Consider the following 12,642-nt stretch of genomic DNA (forward strand, 5'->3'; position numbering starts at 1 on the left):
GCAGGAAGGTAAATCAATATGAAATTCAAAAGTGCACAGCAAGCTTATTTGCTTCATAATATACCTGTGTACCTTTTTTAAATTATAGCATTGTGATTTTTTAAATTAGCCATCATTCTATCCTGATTTGTCTTACATTACTACCAAAACATAATCAATCAGAAATGAACAGAGAACTTGTTCATTCAACATTTATAACCACCATTCAATAATTCATATCTAATGAACCAGAAAATATTCTCCCTCGTGTTATAATTATCTTTGTATATGTCTTCTATTACTCTATCTGTCATCAGCCAATACACCTAGTGTAATACATTGAACACAGATATGCACCTATTTGTTGATGGAAAGGTTGGAAGGAGAAGGAAGAAGGGAGAGAAGGAAAGAGGGATACCCACTTTTGGATGTTTTCACTAATTATACATTCTCAAAAATATAAGCTTAACTGTAACTGGGCAGGGATATTATAAAAGATTCTGATTTTTGCAGTTAGATCATTAAAATTATTTCAGTGCTTCTGGATAAAATTTGCTTTTAGAAAAGTTGAGACTATGAGGGTAAATACTTTATCTCAGGGATAAGTTAATGTTATAGAAATATTTTCTGGTTTTCACATTCTAATATTTTACAAAGATGTTTGATAACCTCTAAATTAGATATGTTTAAGTATAGTTACTGTTTATGAACAATTAGCAATTTTTCCTGGGATGTGAAACCATTCCATCACTATTCAAATACTTTTAATTTTAACTTAAAAAGAAATAATATAAAGACCAATATTTGTGCTAATGATGATCAAGTTCTTACTTGATCGATCATAATTAATGCATTTTCACAAGATTTTTTGGGAGGGGTTCCTAAGATTTCAGGTCATCAAAATAAAGAAAGTTTTCTTTTCCTTAACTTTGAGGTTTTCTATCTTTGTTTTGTCTCACAACTCCAGCTTTGGCAATGGCATCTTGTGGTTAACCTCAAAGTGAGCATCTTTCTTATAGTTTCAACTCAAATTACATTTATGTTGACCAATCCCAAATCTTAATTTCAAACACAGTTGTTTTCTCCAAGCTCCAAATACCTCCAACTGCCTAGTCAACATTACAATTCAAAAGTAGTGTTATTTTCACTTAAAAATGAATTTAAATGCCAGTATACTTTTTATTCCTTATCTTCCTGTTTAAATCAGTGATACCCCATGTGACACATGCTTCAAATAATTTTCGACCCACCTACATGGTAACAATCACCTTTTCTCTAATTTGTGATGGAACTGGAGACTTTTCGGGGAAGAATTGCAATCACAGACTGGAAGACTTGTGATGCTTTAAGATGTGAAACTTCTTCCTGATTTAATGATGTGAAATGCAGAGTCAGTAAAAAGAAGCATGCTATTTAAAAGCAGAGCTCATTCAATTAAAAAATAAATAAATTAAAAAAATAAAAGCAGAGCTCAAGAACTATAATATGACCTGTTATCTTGTGTATCGAGTGACCCTGAATATCCAGGTAACTATCACTCAGAAGTTGTACCATATTTAAGAGTCAGCAGCAAGGTGCCACAAAATCCTTTTGTGTCTCCATCAGGATTTACCTGTGTCTCTGACAAAAGGTGAAAGATGACATCATTTGAGATACCGCATAAGCTAGTGAAGATTCAACCCTCATGATATACTTTTTCTAACTTTCCTAGCCTTACTTATCTGCTGTTGATTGTTGACCAATGTACTCCAGCTGATCAAATACTTATCCCTGAACATAAACTATTCCAAATGGTTTGGATTTTCTATATTTTCCCAGTATTTCCTGGAAAGACTAGATTTCTAGGATTCTTGGCATCTCCAGAGTCCCTGATGTAACTGGAGATGTAACTCGTTCAGTGAACAAAACCGATAAGTGTGAGATGCTTATAACAAAGCAAACATTCAAATTCTTATTTTCATTAGGTTTCCTAGGGTCCTATTTTACCCTACTTTTGGATTAACCAAAAAAAAAAAAAAAAATCAGTCTCATTATTTTCTGAACTTTCTTAGGTAATACAGTATCCAGTGGTGACTTTTAAGACACAAAATACAAACTAAATTTTTTTAACAAATGTCTAGTTACATGAAATAATCAACACTTTGATCTTCATTCACAGATAGTCCTTCAGTCCTTTTCCTCTGCCATACAGCTAAGGGAAGGGAAATGACCAGCCTCTCCCCTTTATCCCTCCTCCTCCCTTTCTACTTGCTACTTCTGCTACTTGCTACTTCCCTTGCTACTTCTGGTCTTCCAGGTTTGGGGCAGGAAGGATTGGAGGGTAGGAAGAGGGATCTGGCAAATCTTTTTTGCTTTGGTGGGCAGGTTTCATTCTCTGAGCCTGGAAGTTTGAAGAAGGCTGTGCCCTCTTTGAATGTGATTAGGTTTTTCTGGAGCCACCCTTCCGTACTCCACCTTGCCCTCTGTTCATTAGAGGGGCTCTCTGACTTGTAATTTCCTCTATTCTGGCCCCTTAGTCCTTCTGTAGCTCTTCAGATTTCAGAGGTTGAACTCCAGCAATTCTCTTCATGTTTCTCAGGGCTATGGGGAATGGGGATGGGGCAGGAAGAAAAGTAATTAAACCCTCTATAATCTTATTCCCACCTTGTCCTAGTCAACAGTCAATTCAGCCTTTGAGCAGGGGTGAAAGAACTGTAGAAAGATATTTTGAGATGAGACATTGAGGAAGCAAGAATTATAAGGGAAGTTTCAATTGCCCCTATAGAGTTACTTCCACTCAACGTATTAAGAAGGAAATACTGTGATTCAATTTTTAAACTTAAGTGCATGCATGCTCGGTCACCCAGTCATGTCTGACTCTGAGATTCCATGGACTGCAGCCCTCCAGGGTCCTCTGTCCATGGAATTTTCCAGGCAAGAATCCTGGAGTGGTTTGCCATATCCTACTCCAGGGGATCTTCCCCACCCAGGGATTGAACCTTCATCTCCTGCATTAGCAGGCAAATTCTTTATCACTGGGCCACCTGGGAAGCCCCCACAAATTAATTAAACATCCACTGTATTTCCTAAAAACTCTGAGGATCTGTGAAGCTGTTAAAAAATTCTAGAATAATTTTTCTCCCAGCAATAGGAAGACAGATTCTGCCTTTTTTGCAGACTTAGAAAGTAATAGTGAAGTGGAAAAACCCAAAGGTTTCAGTTTTATCCGTATTCACCCATAGCTGTGCAGATCTGACCTAACTTGCTCACTGGCAGAATTCAGTCTCAACCTCCATTCTATCTGTTACATGGCATTGTAAAGCTGAAATTGCCTAAGACCTTTAATTTAAATTCCAAGCAATAGTTTGGAAAATCCCACAATGGTCAAAAATTTTGGCAGCGAGAATGGAAAAGTGAGCTTTGTCAGGACAAAAGGACAGCTCTAACCCCTGAAAGTAATCAAACGCCCTTCAAAGAAGGTTTCTGAAAGTCAAAGCATGTCCTGGCTGGTTAGAGACTCCATTCCAACCAGTTCTCTCAGAAGGTTAAAATTACACCAATTCAAGATCGGAGCTTTCAGTGCAGGGTTGATATTGAAGTGTGATATTTAATTCAGTGGGATAGGATTTTCAGTACAATTAAATCCAAAGCTATGGTTAATGTGACTATAAAAAGGACATTTGGTTATCCAAGTACTGTGATTGAGAGAATATGTTTGTTCATTTAAGACATTCAAGATACTGATAAGTAAATTTGATAAGTGATTTGTTAACTGCAGAGGGGAGGGGAAGAGCAGGAAGAGGACTAGCGAAAGGCAAGAAGATTAGAGGAAAATTAAAGTGGACTTTTCATCTCTTTCTATAATTTTTCTTTGCTTTTTCATTTAAAAAGCCTTACAATGTGCCTATTCATGGCCTTACCAGAAACAAATGCATGAAGAGAAAGAAATCCAATTGATTTTTAATTGTTGACACAAAATTGAAAATTCAGAACAGTTTCTAGGAGAAATGTAAAACTAGTCAGATACTAATGTGAGCGCATTTGTCCTCTAGAGCTTGAGACGCGACAACATAGCCCAGGGAAGCGGAGCACATTAATCAGGGCCAGCATGTAGCCAACCAAGACCCCTAAGCAGCATGAAGTGGGTCTAGAAGACTACATGTCTGACTGAAGGCTGCATATGCATCTGCCAGTGGTCTTCTGTTATTTGACTACTGCTGTGAATTTGAATTTGTATTTCCTTTCCACTGTCTTCACATTATCAAAGTATTTATATCCATGCTATACATACTGTGGAGTTGGTGAGGGACAGGGAGGCCTGGCATGCTGCGATTCATGGGGTCGCAGAGTCAGGCACGACTGACTGACTGAACTGAACTGAACTGATACATACTGTCAGCCTATCGCTGTCTACAGTACTTCTCGCAAAGTAAGCCATGTTATAAGTAACTTAATGAGTTATTTAATAATGATGATTGGCAAGTATTTATTTCAGGATGCTCACAACAAAAACTGAAATCCTCATTTTTCAAAAAACTAGGAAGCTTAGTTTGTTCAATGAACTCCCCCACGGCCATTTACCCAACTAGAAAATGTCAAAGTCAGAAATTGAATATATACATGTCTTACTTCACTCAGGATGCATGCTCAAAACACCATGGCTCTTTTTTTTTCTTCCTTTGGAGCTGGCTTCTCATCCTCAATGCTTCCATAGCTCTACCTGTCCAAAGGGGAGTGTTCTTTTAAACCAATACTCACTACACTTTCTGTTCTTAGTTTGGCCAACTTCTGCTGCCCAGCTAGTGAACTGCATTTTTAAAGAAGCTTCTAAATTTTTAGAAGGGCAAAGCCTAATTCTATCAAATAACTTTCTATCTGGATGCATTAGAGCCAATGGGCAGGTGAAATATTGGGAACTAGATCACCAAAGTGGAAGGGAAGACCAGCTTCTCTTGGGGTCCCTCTCCTGTCTCATAACTGCAATTTGCACAAAGATAAATATTTCTGGAGGGATGATGATGACAGTGATAGGCAACGACATTGAAGAGAAAACTCTTCCTACATAATTGTTGAACATTTTCATTTAACATCCTTATTAGTACATGCTGCTGCTGCTGCTGCTATATCACTTCAGTCGTGTCTGACTCTGTGCGACCCCAGGGACACCTGTCCCTGGGATTCTCCAGGCAAGAACACTGGAGTGGGTTGCCATTTCCTTCTCCAGTGCATAAAAGTGAAAAGTGAAAGTGAAATCACTAAGTCGTGCCCAACTCTTAGCTACCCCATGGACTGCAGCCTAGCAGACTCCTCTGTCCATGGGATTTTCCAGGCGAGAGTACTGGAGTGGGGTGCCATTGCCTTCTCTATTAGTATGTAAAACTCAACTAAAATCTTTTTTTAAATTATATAGAGAATAGCATATATATGTTTCAAGCCAGGCAAATCTCCTATTAACAAATTTAATTTCCAGCAATCAAATAAACCATCTTTCTCAAAGCATCATCAAAAAAATCCAGTTGTCTTGTCTCAGCCATTTCATTAGCTGATGTCCAGAAATGAACTGATACCTTTAGAACTCTTATAAATATTGTTTGCAAAATATATTTTACTTGAGTGATTTTTTCTCATGACCTCAAATAACTTAATGACTCAACTGTTTTTCTTCATATAATACTGACTGCCTTTCTGCCAAAGTCAGAAATCCTTTCACCCTGTGACATGCTGCCTTCTACCCCTTGCTACCAAAACCTCCAGGTTCCTAAAACATCAATGTATCTTTTACCTAAACTTGCCCTTTGAGGTAATGCACACTTTTGAGTCATCTGTCTTTAATTTCCTTTGTCAGTTTTTCTCCCACTCTAGTTTCAGTTAAATATCACCTGGCATTCATGACATTACTGTGATCGTGATATTGTGAATGCCATCTAAAGAGTTTCCATATTCTGCACCTCCCCTGGAGATTACCTCCCATCTCCGGGAAACACTTTGGCCTCTGAGTTCTAGTTTCTTATGTCACTAATAGCTGACACTCATCCTGATTGAGGGAGTCCTGCCTGCCAGAAGTAAATGATTCCATTTAGGATGGAATAAAATAACTGTGTTGCTAATTATACCCACTACTTATTGAGTACTTGGTACATGCAAAGCAACCTGCTGAGTTCATTTCTTCCTCATGGTGATCTTATGAGAATGTATTCTTGGGACTTTCCTGATGGTGCAGTGGCTAAGATTTCATGCTCCCAATACAGGGAGCCAGGGTTCGATCCCTGGTTTGAAAACTAGATCCCACATGCTGCAACACCTGGGATGGCCAAATAAATAATTTTTTTAAAAGAATATATTCTTTTCCTTAGAAATTGTCAAGGTGAGGAATTAGGCACCAAGACACAAAGTCATTTGCCTACCATCACCAGCAAATAACAAAGTGGAGATTTCAACCCAGGCAGCCTCACTCCGGTGCCTGCTTGCCCAGCAATATTAGAGTGTCCATGGTCATTTGCAGGGATAGTACTGAGAAGGCAGAGTGGTGGGCAGCAAAGCAAATGAGAATGGATGGGCTCCCTGGATGAGCAGTGGGCTTCCTGGATGAGCAGTGTTCAGAGTGTCCCAGACTCCACGGTTGTTTGAAAAGGAAAAAAATCAGTATGAAGGGGATATCAAGGATGAACGTTTTCAAGACTGTAAATTCATTTTACTCAATCTCAGTGTGTAAGAATACAGGTGGCTACATAATTTCAGCTGGTCTGTGTAAATGATTAGCAAAACAACTCAAACCCATGGCCTATGGGGAAATTGCCAGTGTGGTTCCAGATGTTCAGAAGGTGTGCTCCCTGGACTAAGCCAGGCAGGGTCCCTTAGGTGAGTTAGTGCCATTCTGTGAATCACCCCCCAAATGTGTAGGCTATGTACTGTATTTTTATTTATTAAGCAACCATGAAAGACAAAGCTGCAGAGGATTCCCAGAGCGCCAATAAACAATAAAAGAAAGCCCAACTGTTGTTTTGTTCACGTTTCAGTTTTCCCACATGCACCTCTCCTCAAACTGCAAAACTGCTGTTCATCCCCATGTTGACTTAAATGAAAAGCAGTAATCTGTTGGCATCAGTTTCTTTTAGGAGCAAATAGCAATGAAGCTTGCTATTTAAATCTTCCTTCCATTGATGCACATGAGTATTTAAATTGCACAGTTAAAAGTAATGAGCACTTAGTACGATTTTCTGCCAGCATCAAACTGCTCTCTCCCATTATCTAAGAGAAGGTATTCCATTCCGAGCTTCTCAGATGAAATAGGAGAGACTTCTTACCTGTTTTTCTTTTTTATTCTAGTAATTCCTTGGTCCTCCCAAGTCTTAGCCCAGCTGCTATTAATTCTCGCATGCTTTCTTTACATGCTAAAGACCTCCTTGAAGCTGTCTCAGCAATAATGCTTTCTTCTTGCTTTTAAAAGAGCGGTCAAGATTAGTCAGTCCACAACATACGTGTTTTCTCTATCATTCTTCCTCCAAATCAGTGATAGTAATTTCTTCTGCTGTGAAATCCTTTATAAAATAGTAAAAAAAAAAAAAAAAAAAAAATTAGCATATTTTACTTGTAGCTCAATATGTGACTTGCTGTTTTGCCAAGCAGTGATTTCCAGTCAGATGTGTCACAGTGAAAAAAAAAAAATAATGATGACTTAAAAATAAGCTTGCTGATGTTTGATGACCCAGGCTTTGCAGGGTGGCTTCACCCAACCACTAATTCTCCACATTAAGAAGGACTGAGCCTCAAAGATCTCAGTGTCTATTCTTCAGTTACTGTGCTTTGTCTTCCCTCTTTGAACCAGTGAAGTCGCTCAGTTGTGTCTGACTCTTTGCGACCCCATGGACTGTAGCATCTAGGCCTCTCCATCCATGGGATTTTCTAGGCAAGAATACTGGAGTGGGTTGCCATTTCCTTCTCCAGGGGATCTTCCCGACTCAGGGATTCAATGCAGGTCTCCCGCATATTACAGGCAGTTGCTTTACCAACTGAGCTACCAAGGAACCCTTGGTCTTTGGGCTGGATACATTGTAACACGAGGTGGGATAATGGCCCATCCAGACCGGTGCCTGGAGTCAGTGGTTCGGTTTATACTGAACAGTGTCCATCTGGCTGATGGTCTGCTCTCTGTCCTACCTCCCACCACCCCAGGCCGTCCGGAGTGGGTCTTCCTCACTGTTTCAAGGAGTAACAGAGAACCCACACATCTCACAAGTTTCCTCTGTGAACAGATCTTCACCTAACATACGCTAGGATCTGCTCATTCTCAGGAAGTCCAGCCACTAACCCACCACACACCTCTCACTTGCCCGAAACGACTTGGTATTACACTATGGTATGCTTTTTTTTAAATAAGAAAATATTTTTTAAAACAGGAAAACCAAGTGTAAGTCCAACAGTAACTCACTGTTTTTTGGGATATGCTAATATATAGCATTGAAATGACATAAAAAAAGAAATTTGTGAGTTTTTAACAAGCAGTCAAGGAAGCTTGAAAATGCAATATATAAGTAATTTAACCAAACAATATTTAAGTAATTAAACCGAGCATTAGTCTGTGTGTGTGTGTGTGTGTGTTAGTCGTTTAGTCGTGTTCAACTCTTTGCGATCCCATGGACTGCAGCCCACCAGGCTCCTCTGTCCATAGAATTTCCCAGGCTAGAATACTGGAGTGGGTAGCCATTCTCTTCTCTAGGGTATCTTCCCACCCAGGGATCAAACCCATGTCTCCCGCATTGCAGGCAGATTCTTTACCAGCTGAGCCACCAGGGAGGCCCTCATGAGTCTGTCTATAACATTAAACATTAAATACAGAGAGGAGAAAACTTCTCAACTCTCTCAATGTAACTTGCCAACAAAAGAATTCATGTTGTAGTTTCATAAATTTTTTAACATTATTTCATATTATTTTTAAATATATGTCAAAAATATATATGATATTTAAAGAATGGTAAGACACATATCTTGGAGAAGGAAATGGCAACCCACTCCAGTGTTCTTGCCTGGAGAATCCCAGGGATGGAGGAGCCTGGTGGGCCCACACATATCTACTTAGCTATCATTGTACATGATCAATAGCCTTGCTATTCTGTTGATTTTTTATAGTTATATAAAAATATGAATGTTACTAAATAGTATGCTATTTGGTTTGTCCTAATTCCCTTTTTATAATGATGGAATCACACTACAATATATGTGGAAATTTGTGTGATTTTCATGTGATTTTCTTTTATTTCTCAATATTAACCTTTTGAGCTGCATGCATAAATTTGGGAATCTAATTTGTTTATTCTGTTCTTAGAAGGCAAAGAGTTGCTTCCAGGTTATTGCTTTTGTGCAAACGCAGCCATGATCATTATTGTACATATCTTCTGGTGCATATAGCAAAAAAGTTTCTTTAAAGTATATTCCAAAGAGTGGAATTGCTGTTTTTAGGTAATATACATATATACTTTAACTAGGTAAAGTCAAAATTTTTCCCAAAGAACTACTGGTTAATGAGATTAATGAGATTAACAAGATTAATGAGAACCTAATTTTCTGAACACCTATAATCTTAGATTTAAAAAAATAAAATTTTAAAAAAAAAGTAAAAAATAAATAAATAAAAATTATTCCAGAAGGTTGGGTGTCAAATGGCAACTAATTGTGATTTTATCATTATTCATCTGATTCCTAAGTAACATTTTTTTGTATCCTCCAGGAGTTGGTGATGAACAGGGAGGCCTGGCATGCTGCAATTCATGGGGTCGCAAAGAGTCGGACACGACTGAGTGACTGAACTGAACTGAGCCATTAATGAGTCCTCTATCCTGAACTGCACTTTTACACATTGTTCTATTGGGTTGTTTGCTTATATATTCAATTTTATATGTTCTTTACACTTTTATTAGCTACAGTTTAATGTGTGGCTGATATTGTGTCCAGTTTGCGTGTTTTCTTGCTCTGTTTTAATCTTACATTTAAGTCATATTGGTTCCAAAGAACCATTTTGAAAATTTTACTGGGAATACCAAGAATCTCTGGACCAATCTGGGGGATAACTGACAGATTTATGATACTGAGCTCTCCCTATCAATATACAGGGTCTAACTTTTCATTTATTTAGGTTTTCTTTGATTTCTTTCAGCTAATATCATTCTATTCTTCATAAGAGACTTATGCATTGCTTTTAATTTTATTCTTATGACACATTTTTGCTGCATTTGTATGTGCTGTCTTTTATTTAGCAAATCCTAAGCATTATTTGCTAATATATAAAAATAAAATCAACTTTAATACCTTGAATCTTCTGTTCAGCAACCCTGTTAAATCTCTTATGAATCCCATTGATTTTGGGAAGACTTTGGGTTTTTTCTTCCCTTTAAGATAAGGATGGTATAGTGGTGGATCCTGGAAAAGGCTGGGAGAAAAGAATACCCCCTTTAGATTTGAGATGTACGTGATTAGCTGTATAACACTGATATAGAGGAAAACGTGAACAAGGCAAAAGCCAGTCAGGTACCCTCAAACTGCAGAGTCTCTGAGGATCTTGTGTAGAAGATGCCTAGGGATTTTTGTTGTTGTCCATTCATTGTTCAACTTTGAATCAAACCATTCAAGAACCTCCTCCACAGATTTGTTGTTCTCTGCTATCTTCTGGTTCAAAAATTGTTGACTAATTCATTAAAAATGTATTTTTTTACCTTTTAAAGAGTAAATTAAATATAGTAGTACATAAAATAGACAAAATGATAGCATTTTAGGTGAATACAGCATGTTTTGAAAACATCTCTATGTCAAGTTCAATTTTGTGCAACAAATATTGATTGAGGGCTTTCTATAGGCAAGACTCTGACCCATTAAGAAAAGTGTTTGTTTGGTTATCCTGTGCCAGGAAAAATTAAGAAGACAGTAAATTTTACTAATATAAGCCATCAATCTCAGAAATAGAAATAACGCTCACCCCCATCTTTACTCTATAATAGGTTTATCACCCTGATTTATTGGATAATTGACTAATCCATCTTGCATATGTAGACAAGAATTCATCAACCTGAGATACTTAAATGTATTCATCATTGAAAGAAAACTCCAACTAGTTAGCCATTACGTCCTAATTCATTAGCAATGGTTATCACTCAACACTTCCAAGAGTTAAGTCATATAAAAGAAATGCTTATGAGAATTCTTTTTCTGACTCAACGAAAATTCTAACATTTTCCAATTCATGTCTAAAACGTGGAAATACAATGGTAATATTTAGCCTGAAAAGTGTTAGTTGCTCAGTTGTGTCTGACTCTATGTGACCCCATGAACTGTAGCCCACCAGGCTCCTCTGTCCATGGGATTCTCCAGGCAAGAATACTGGAGTGAGTAACCATTCCCTTTTCCAGGGGATCTTCCCAGCTCAGGGACTGAACCTGGGTCTCTTGAATTGCAGGTAGATTCTTTACCGTCCAAGCCACCAGAGAAGCCTAATATTTAGCCTGTGTGTGTGTGTGCTAAGTAGCTTCAGTTGTGTCCAACTCTTTGCAACACTACAGACCTAGCCTGCCAGACTCCTCTGTCCATGAGATTCTCCAGGCATCAATATTGGAGCAGGCTGCCATAACCTCCTCCAGGGGATCTTTCCAACTCAGGGATCGAATCCACATCTCTTACATCTCCTGCAGTGGCAGGCAGGTTCCTTAACCTAAATAGTTTTAGGGACATAATTTCTAATAGCAAGGAAACAAACCTTTGTAAGCATAAGAAATTTCTGAACATGTTGTAGATTTTCAATAAATGTTATTTTCTCCTTTTCCTCCTTGTGGTGTGTGTTGTGGGGGAGTAGGGAAGTTATATCTTTCAGAGGAGGTAACACTTCGAAGACTCAATTAGGTGTTAAGTATTTAAAATATTTAAAAGATTTAATGCTCTTCCATTTAGTTCATTTATTTGAGCTACTCAAGTCTTCTATACTTGCTACATCTGCTAGCAATACAAAAATATATTTATTTAGAATCAATGCAAACAATACTGAAATATATTTGGTAAAATTCCAAACCCTCCACTATTGCTACCAATCTTATTTCCCTCCCCAGAAGGAATAAAAGCAGTGTACTTTGTAACTTTAGAATATTTCTTTATGCGTTTACATAGATGGATTCATTGGAAGGATTGTTGTTGAAGCTCCAATATTTTGGCCACCTGATGCAAAGAGCCAACTCACCAGAAATGACCGTGATCCTGGGAAAGATTGAAGGCAAAAGAAAGAAGTGGCAAAGGATGAGATGGTTAGATAGTATCACCAACTCAACGGATATGGAAGGACAGAGGAGCCTGGAGTGCTGCAGTCCATGGGGTTGCAAAGTTGGACTGAACAACAACAGATTCATTCATAAATGGATAAAATGTTACATAATTTAGAATAACTGTGTTTCAGTATAAATGGAATCAAATATTTATGCAAAATTATTTTTATCATAATAATAGGTCTTAAAATGTTTCCATGTTTTATTTGAAAAATATAAATATGGAAACATTGCTTTTTCAGCTGCCACAGAGTAGTTTTTTTTATATAGTTTAAGATATTATCTAACCATTCACTTACTGATGAAAAGTTATAATATTTACATCAATCTATGAAAATGTTTTAGATCATCCTGGTGTGAATATCCTTATAGATGCCTCCTGTAACAG

Source organism: Bubalus bubalis, chromosome 1 (assembly GCF_019923935.1).
Source record: "Bubalus bubalis isolate 160015118507 breed Murrah chromosome 1, NDDB_SH_1, whole genome shotgun sequence".
In the NCBI taxonomy this organism is placed as follows: domain Eukaryota; kingdom Metazoa; phylum Chordata; class Mammalia; order Artiodactyla; family Bovidae; genus Bubalus; species Bubalus bubalis.